An 8,709-nucleotide genomic window follows, 5' to 3' on the forward strand; every position below is an offset into this window, starting at 1 on the left:
CCCAGGTTCACCCTACTGGGTAGCTCCTTGGGGACAAGACAACAAGCCTTACTTCTCTGTGCCTTCCATGCCTGGAATCATGTATAACCCAAGTTAGGCACTGGATCAACAGTCTTCTGCATCTCTGAAACTCTCTGCAATCTGGTACAGAGGAGGCACCAGTCAAATCATCATAAGGAGAAGACTTATTTTCATGATTGGGATGTGACAGTCAAAAGCACAATCTGACCCACAGAGCATGGTCCCAGGCCAGACCCAGGGCAAAGCTCTATGGGGCTTCAGTACATCTTCTGTCATTCACAGTCCACTTTCAAAGAATGTTGGCAGGGGAACTGGCCCTGAAGGGCCTGTGTGGGCTTTGACCTAGCCAACTGTGTCATGGAGACTTCTTCACATCAGCCAGGATGTCCACATTCCATTTCAAGAGGCAGAAATCTCTCCAGAGCAGGATGTCACTCTGCCCTCTGTTCTGGCATGCAGAAAAGGTATATTTGGTACCCTCAAGTGGGTGATGACCTTGGATGATATTTTCCCCTGCAAAGAGCCATTCTCATTCACCCCAACACTTCTCCAGAGAAACCTTTGTGTTAACACTTCTGAAAAGCCAAATGCTCATGCTCACACTCACACAATAAATCTGTCATGTTGCTCACATCCAATGTAAATGCTGCCAGCTATTTGATTGGGATACTTCTCTAGGTTTGGTGGTGAAGCCGAGCCCTTGTCCCAGAGCTGTGGAGAGGTGCCCTGGGTGGGCTGGAGTGGTGCATGGAGCCTGCCATGCAGCCTGGGGTCTGAGATGCAGCAAGCCAGGACGCACTGGCTGTCACCTTGTGGTAACCCAGCCCAGGCCCATGGCTGACAGCAGCTCCACAGAGTGCTGCAGCCCCGAACCTCCAAACATCCACATCCAAAGACCTCAAATTCCTGCTTCCACACAAGCAGTGGAAAACGGAAGTGACACAGGCCTGAATGAGATTGTAGGGCTAATCAATAGTGTTGGTACTTTTCCATACCCTTATTAGCCTAAATCTGGGCCAATAGCATTGTCCCAAGTTTTATATAAACCCCTAGACCAGCACATTCAGGAGGCAACCCCTCCCAGGGTCCCTTCTTGACACTGAGGGTTATGCTTCCATTCTTCACACTTCAATAAATCCTACGCCTTTTACTCTCGTCTTCTACTGTCCTATCTGGTGACTTTCATTCTTCGTTCAGATTTGTGAGACAAGAAACCAGAAAGTAGGTGGCGGTGGGCTGCTGGGGTCCGTTGCAACACTGAAGGGCACAGCCCCCCATTCAGAGCTGGAATGTTGAGAGCTACGACACGCCATTCCCTAGGAGTGGAGAGGAATCCAGCTTTGCTGGTGTGATGACACCAGCAGGCATCCCCTGCTCTGATTAGCTACTTTCACTAAAACAGGCTTTCTCCGTGGTAGAGGCCCTCAGCTTGCACAGGCCCCATATGCCAGCAGAAGCAGAGAACCACGTTTGGTCTCAAAGTCCAGTTTCAGCAGGAAGGGAAAAGTAGGTGAAGGGGAGGAGAGAAGGTGCCAGGGTGGGAAAGGATGCCACATCAGATCCCCCCACTGACAAACACTTCACTGTCACAGAATGGATTGTATTTGTCTATTCCCAGACTGTGGGTTTTTTTTCCTTTTCTCTAGCTAAATATTAAGCCATTCAAAGCTGGAAACAAGTATTTTTCTTCCTGCAAAAGGGCCCAAAGTTGAACAAACCCTTCACAGACGCTCATTAGAGTTTGAATGCAGTGATAACAGTGGTGGTCCAGGGGTGTCCATGGAGAACCAGTAACAGCAAAGTTTCTGTTCATCTACCTTGCTTTCCAACGAGAGTGGCTTCCCACAAAAGCCTAGGAAATCAAAGTCTCACCAGGCCATAAGACTCAGCTTCTTAGAAACAAAGAACAGTGAAATCTTTGAGGAAAGGAAGCTCTTTCATGTCAGCCAGGCCAAACTTTTCCTCTAGACCTATAAAACTGTCGAGATCCTGAGAGGGGAAACAGCTTGGCAGAGGCCCTTGGTGAGTAGATTTCCCAGTTCTGTGGAGGGCAGAGCTTACAACACCCAGAAAGGGTCTTCTCCACAGGAATCTGTTGGTTGATGGGTACAAATGTTGGTTGGTGGTGGGACTGTTCACACGGTTGATGGCCAGCCCTTGCCCTGCTACCCTCGTGTCAGTTTAAGGAGCTTCCTCTCTGGGACCCATGTCAGGTCATTATCTCGGTCCCTTCTGATGGGGAAACTATTCACAGCCAACAGAGAAAGAATGGGTGGACATTAGCCCAGGTTGAGAAGCTGGTCTATACTTCATGGCCCACTCCCAGCTAATCTTCTCAGCTCCACTCTGCCCCCTCCCCATCACTCCTCACCAGTTGCATGCCTACAAGGAGTCACCTTGGGCTTCTGGATATCACTGTGACCTCTCTGCATGCCCCCTCCTTTGTGACAGCAGGAAGGTATGGGGTTCCTCCACCTCCCTTCATATCATCCCCACCAGCCCCTAACGGGCATCTAGTTGTGAGATTGACTTCTCCCTCTTGCAAAATACAAAAGTAATCTCAAGTTGTGCCTACAGAGAGGCAGCATGGTATAGTAGTTAAGGGTATACAACTCGAAATGCCTACATTTAAATCTTATCTCCATTATTTAGTAGCTATGAGATTTGGGGCAAATTATATAAACTTTCTGCACCTCATTTCCCACCTGAGAAACAGGAGTAACAATAGATCTACATTAGATTTTGTTTTGAGAATTAAATGATTTAACAGAGTATAGAATGTGTCTGTCCCCAAATCCAAAATAGGTACTTTTTTTTTGCCCATGCCAGGGGTGAAACTCAGAGCCTTATACATGCTAGGCCTAGGCCAGTGCTCTACCACTGAGTTACATTCCTAGACCTTTGTAAAATTTTGTTTTCAGACAGGGTGTCACTAAGTTGCTGAGGCTGGCCTCAAACTTGCAATCTTCCTGCCCTCACCTCCTGAGTAGCAGGGACGTATAGGTGTGTGCTACAATTTCCAATGGGTCTATATATGTTACGGTTGCTGTTGTTATTCTTCTTTTCTTTGCAGCCACCATGGTCCCCAGCTACCAAAATAAAGGTTCTACCTATTTATATACCCTTTCAGATCTATGTCCATAGCCCAGCTGCCAGGTCAGCAGCTTTGTGGCACTAATCCTAGTTTTCTGGGGAAAGGACTCTGAGATTAGAGAGAAGAAAGACTATTAAGACTCCCCTGACCCAGCCCCATTCACAGTCTAGTATTTACCTTCTGTTTGGGATATAATGTTCTATCCTAAAATCTACTCTTTCCTGATTAGGTAAGCCTAGCCGTGTTTTCAACTTCAACGTAAAATAATTTTTCTCCTCCATATTTGCTTGGATTAGGGAAAGAGAAAATAATGGAAAAATATATTTAAGTTGTAGACTTTAGAGCTGGAATCCCTTTGAAGAGATTTGAAGAGGCCAAGAATTTTCAGTAAAGATTATAGTTCAAATTTATCCCTGACATAGGACAACTCAAACACACTATGCCATTATACTCACCTTGGCTACTATGTCACATGTAAATGAGCATTTGAATATCCAATCCATTTCATGATCTGAGTTATTCAAAATATCCTAGAAAACATATTCAAAATATCACCAGTGACTCAAGTTGGAGCTGCCAGCTTCGTGGGTTAAACAGAGTTAAGTCTAATGTCTCTGATCTTTGTGGCCAGACCTAATAGGATGGGAGGCAGAATATACTAAACCTGGGTGGAAGTCTTGCCAGGAGATACCAAGAGCCTGACTTGAGGTTGAAAGGGTCCACAAACCCTTGCCTACCCGTGATACAAGGCTGACTATCACATACCACGGGGACAAGGGCCCAGGAACCCAATTCAGGGGCAGCCACGGCATCTTGGGAGAAGAAAACAAGCTCCTGAACGTCCACCCAGATCAAGCCTCACCAGACACTTGGCAACTCTCCGCTCATTTGGCCCCCACAGGCAGCCCAACAAGATAACTAGGTCCTACAGTTAGACCAGAAAGGGACTGTCCTTGTATGAAAAAGGGCAAACACTGGGGACGTTCTCTATTAGCAGTCACTGATCAGACGGAGGTTTACCGTTTTGCTTACCACAATACTTTCTTTTCTGCATAGGATGGAAAGGTGAAAGATGGCGGCACCGAAGTTCCCCTGACCGCTGCACGGCACGTGGGCCCCAGCGCACTCAGCAACGGTCCGATCCGGCCTGCGGAGGACACGTTCCAGCTCCTGGGGTGCACTCCAGGCGGAGGCAGCTGATTTGGCGGGAATGGAAGTAGGCCTTGAAGTTGGGTCAGGGTCTGGTGTGGTACCTGCATTCCTAGCCTCTAGGATCTCAGGTTTTGTACCTGTGCACTGATATCAACCCTGATGCAGCAGCTGGTACCCTGGAAACAGCACGCTGTGACAATGTCCACACTCAATCAGTAATTACAGAGTTGGTCAAAGGCCTGTTACCAAGACTGAAGGAAAAAGTTGATTTTCTGGTGTTCAGTCCCCCCTGTGTTGTGACTCCACCCAAATAGGGGAAGTCACAGAATAGAAGCAGCTTGAACTGGTGGCAGAAATGGCCTAGAAGTCATGGACAGATTCTTTCTACTAACATCAGCCCTCTTTTCCCCAGGAGGATTATTCCTATTTAGTTACCATAAATAATCCAGAAGATGTTATTGAAAACATTGAAGACAAAAAGTCTATAAGGGACCACTGCACCTCCCAGACAGGCAGGCCAAGAAATTCTTTCCATTCTGGAGTTCACCAAGTCCTGATAGACCAAGAGCTACCTGGAGTATGCGAGAGATACTGTGAGCTGAATGCATCCAGCATATTTTAAAATGAAATCATTCCTTGGTTAAGGAATTTTACTGGAAATTTGTCATTTAAAAAATAAAAAAATAAAAAAAGAGATGGAAAGATGGAACGTTCCCTTTAACCAGGGATTCAAGATTACCAAAATAGTTACACATGTGCAGGTAGATATGTTTGTTTACAATTTGCATTTTATATGTTATATTTATATTACATGTGAATGTGTATTCATTTCAGCTTTGGTTCTACTAGCAAAACAGTGAATCAACCTCAGCGTCCATCAGGAAGGAGATTGGTTCAAATAAATTACAGTGTTTCTATTTCACTGAACATGCAACCATTAAACATGAGTCAGGTCTCTGTATGTAAATCAGAAGGGGTCCATGCTGTACTATAGAATGAGAAGAGCAAGCTGTGGAACAGTTTTATCCTACATGGTTTTGTTTTGTTTTGTTTTTGTTTGTTTGTGTGTGTGTGTGTGTGGTTCTGGGGATTGAACCCAGGGCTTTGTGCATGTGAGGCAATCCTCTACAACTGAGTTATATCCCCAGTGTGTATATTTTTAAGAAACCAATAGAGACAGCATATTTGTATGTGTATATTAGCCTCAGAAGACAAACAACAGGTGAGATTGAAGGAACTTCTACTGTTTGGGGGTGGTTTTTGTATCTGCCCTTACAATAATAAAATTGGGGAACGGCTATGGATTATTATGATTTTAAACAAATGATTGCAGCTGGTGTAGCAAATGGGGTTTCATTGCTGGAGAAAATAAACACATCACTTGGCACCTGCTACACAATATTGATCTAGAAAATGCCTTTTTCATTATACCTATCCATTAAAAACCCACCAGAGGTAGTTTGTTTTCAAGCCAGCAAGGCTGGCAATACACCTTCACTGTCCTACCTCGGGTATTATCTACTCTCCAGCCTTATGTCATAATTTAGTTTGCAGGGATATTGATCACCTTCCCTATCCACAAGATACTACACTAATCAGTACATTGATGACATGATACTGACTGAACCAAATGATCAAGAAATAGCAAATTCCATAGACTTACTGGTAACAAGTTAGGAAATCTAATAACACTTCAAGGGCCTTCGACCTCAGTGAAATTAGTGGGGTCTAATGGTTTGGGGCATACTGAAACATCCCTTTTAACGTGAAGGATAAGTTCTTACATTAAGTGCTCCTACAACCAAGAAATAGATATAACATTTAGTCAATTCCTTGTGTTTTAGAGGCAACAAATGCTTATTTGGGTGTGTTACTCCAGCCAAGTGACCAAAAAGTTGCCAGCTTTGAGTTGGACTCAGAACAAGAAAGGGCTTTGCAACTTGTGTAGGCCGCATACAAGCTGCCCTGCCACTCAGGTCATATGATCCAGCAGATCCAGTGGTGAAATGTCATTGGCAGATAGAAATGCTATACAGACCTTTGGCAGGCCCCTAAGGGTGAGTTCCAGTTTCAGGCCTGTAAGATTTTGGAGCAAGACTGCTAATGCCATAAATAACTATTTGTTTTGAGAGAGAGCTCTTGGCCTGCTACTGGGCCTTAGTAGATTCTTAACAGTTAACCATAGGTCACTAAGTTAACATGGGAACTGAGCTACCCATCTTGAATTGGTATTATCTGACCCTCCAAACCATGAAGTTGGCATGCACAGCAACACTCCACCATCAAATGGAAGTGATATACCCAAGATTGGACCTGACCAGGCCCTGAAGGCTGAAGAAAGTTACATGAAGAAGTGTTCCAAAGGTCCATTTTCCCCACTCCTGCCTTCTCCCTCCCTACCTGCTCCTGTGGGTAGCCCCCTGTGATCTACTGACAGAGGAAGATGACTGCAGGCACTACCCCAAATTGGACAGTTGAAGAACTACAACTTCTCTCCACACATCCCTAAAGGATAGCCAGTGAAGGGACATCCTCCTAATAAAGCTCAAAGTAACGCACCGAGTTGTTCACTTTACTTGGAAGGGGAAATGGCCAGCTATGTAATTATATTCCATTTCATGAGCTGTGACCCTTAGTTTGGCTGGATGGTTAGGGACTAGAAAGGGTCATGATTGGAAAATTGGTGACAAAGACATTTGGAGAAGAGTTTTGTGGATACACCTGTCTGAATGGGCAAAAGACATGGAAATATTTGCGTCTCAGGTGAAGGCTTACCAAAGGGTGACCTCAGCAGAGGCAGACTAATAAAAAAGTAAATAGGACAACCCCCCCCCCAAAAAAAAAGACTTCTTTTTTTGCAATACTGGGTGTTAATACAGATGTTAGGTGGTTTTTTGTAAATACCAAAGAAGTGGATGATGTTCTCATGCCTTAATTCACATATCTGGAAATAATGGTGATAACAGCACATATATAAAGTGAGTCTCTGTGCGAGGGACTGCGCCTTATATACTTTCAATTAATTCTTACAAAGACCTTGTGAGATGAGAACTGTTACTACTCCTGTTTTACAGATGAGAAAACAGATGCCCCCCAAAGAGAAAGTCAGTTATTGAAAATCATGTAACTTAAAAGTGGCAGAGCTGGGAGGTAAGTCTACAGGGGCCTTCAAACAATAAGCCAGGGGCAGGATCTAAGTGTGACCTCAGCCAGCCCTGCCTTCTGCTTGTAGCTGCCAATGTCAGTGTGTGGGTCTCGACAGTCCATTAGTACCGAGTAAGAAGTCAAACTCCCTCCCAGGCCCAGGTTCAAAGTTGGTAAGCAGCCATCACAGATGGAAAAGGTGAGAGCCAGAATGAAGGTCAGAAAGAATTAAGTGGGGAGGGCAGAGGTGGGAGGAACCCAGGGTTTAGGTGCCTGGGTGTTGGCCATGGGTCTAAGATCCAAGGCCTGGACTGTCAGGGTGCAGAGGTGTCAGGTCAAGTTAAGGGAAATAGCTTCCCACCATTGCTCTTCTGGGATGGAGAACACCCCTCACATTCAGAGAAGGCACAGAGAGGGGCCTTACCAGCTGGACTTCTGCCACCCAGTCAGCTTCCTATCCCATGCTTCTGCTTGGTCACCAACGTAGCAGATGGTCATATGTTTTCTCTGGAATCAGAGACAGAGTGGAATGTTCTTAACCCAGGATGATCCCCAAACAGCTCCATTCAGAGGGCAAAAGGAGGATCAGGAAGACTTGAAAAAAGAGATTCGCCTACAGGAGGGACAATTCAGTTTCTCACTGCTCTATCAACCCCTCTGGTGGCACTGTGCTATATCTCACACTGAGCTAGCTACCCAGCAGTCAATTAGCTGGGAAGTTAGAATGATTAGCCCAGGTACAGATGGGATCACTGAGGTTAGGAAACGTGTCCAAGGTTGCACACTGGTAGGTAATACAGCCAGAATTTAAATGTCTAACTCCAAGACTATACTCTTTCTATCATACAGTATTGCCCCATTATCATTCAGGTGAGGTGAGGATATAATGTAAATCTGGATTCAGATGCCTGTTTCAAAACCCAGTGCCACCCACTGAATGGAACTTCTTCAAGCTTTAAAAATCTCATAGAGTTGCCATGAGGGTCAAAACAATTAAAATACATAACACTGGAAATTCAATGCCAGGTACATATTAAGCTTTCATAGATGGCATATCTTATGGTGAGTATTACCTATTGTGTCTGCTTTTAGCCATCACAAACACAATACTGGGGTAGGTCTGAGGTAGAAGAAGATACAGTATGAGCTCTGTGCCAATCCCAGATCTGCCCCTTTTAGGTGGGGGTAACTACACAGGATGCAGGACTGTAGTGGGAGCTCCAGGGAGAAAAGGATTCCTTTGGGATAGAGCGAAGTATTCTTGGAAGAGGTGATGCTGGTGCTGAACCCCAAAGCAT

At 45.1% G+C, this 8,709-nt stretch overlaps 1 pseudogene; it reads left to right on the plus strand.

Moving 5' to 3' along the window:
• The first annotated feature begins 4,187 nt into the window (after nucleotides 1-4,187).
• On the plus strand, nucleotides 4,188-4,824 carry LOC143381354 (methyltransferase HEMK2 pseudogene; annotated as a pseudogene).
• Nucleotides 4,825-8,709: the final 3,885 nt, after the last annotated feature.

This window comes from Callospermophilus lateralis, chromosome 15 (assembly GCF_048772815.1).
Source record: "Callospermophilus lateralis isolate mCalLat2 chromosome 15, mCalLat2.hap1, whole genome shotgun sequence".
NCBI classification, from domain to species: Eukaryota; Metazoa; Chordata; class Mammalia; order Rodentia; family Sciuridae; genus Callospermophilus; species Callospermophilus lateralis.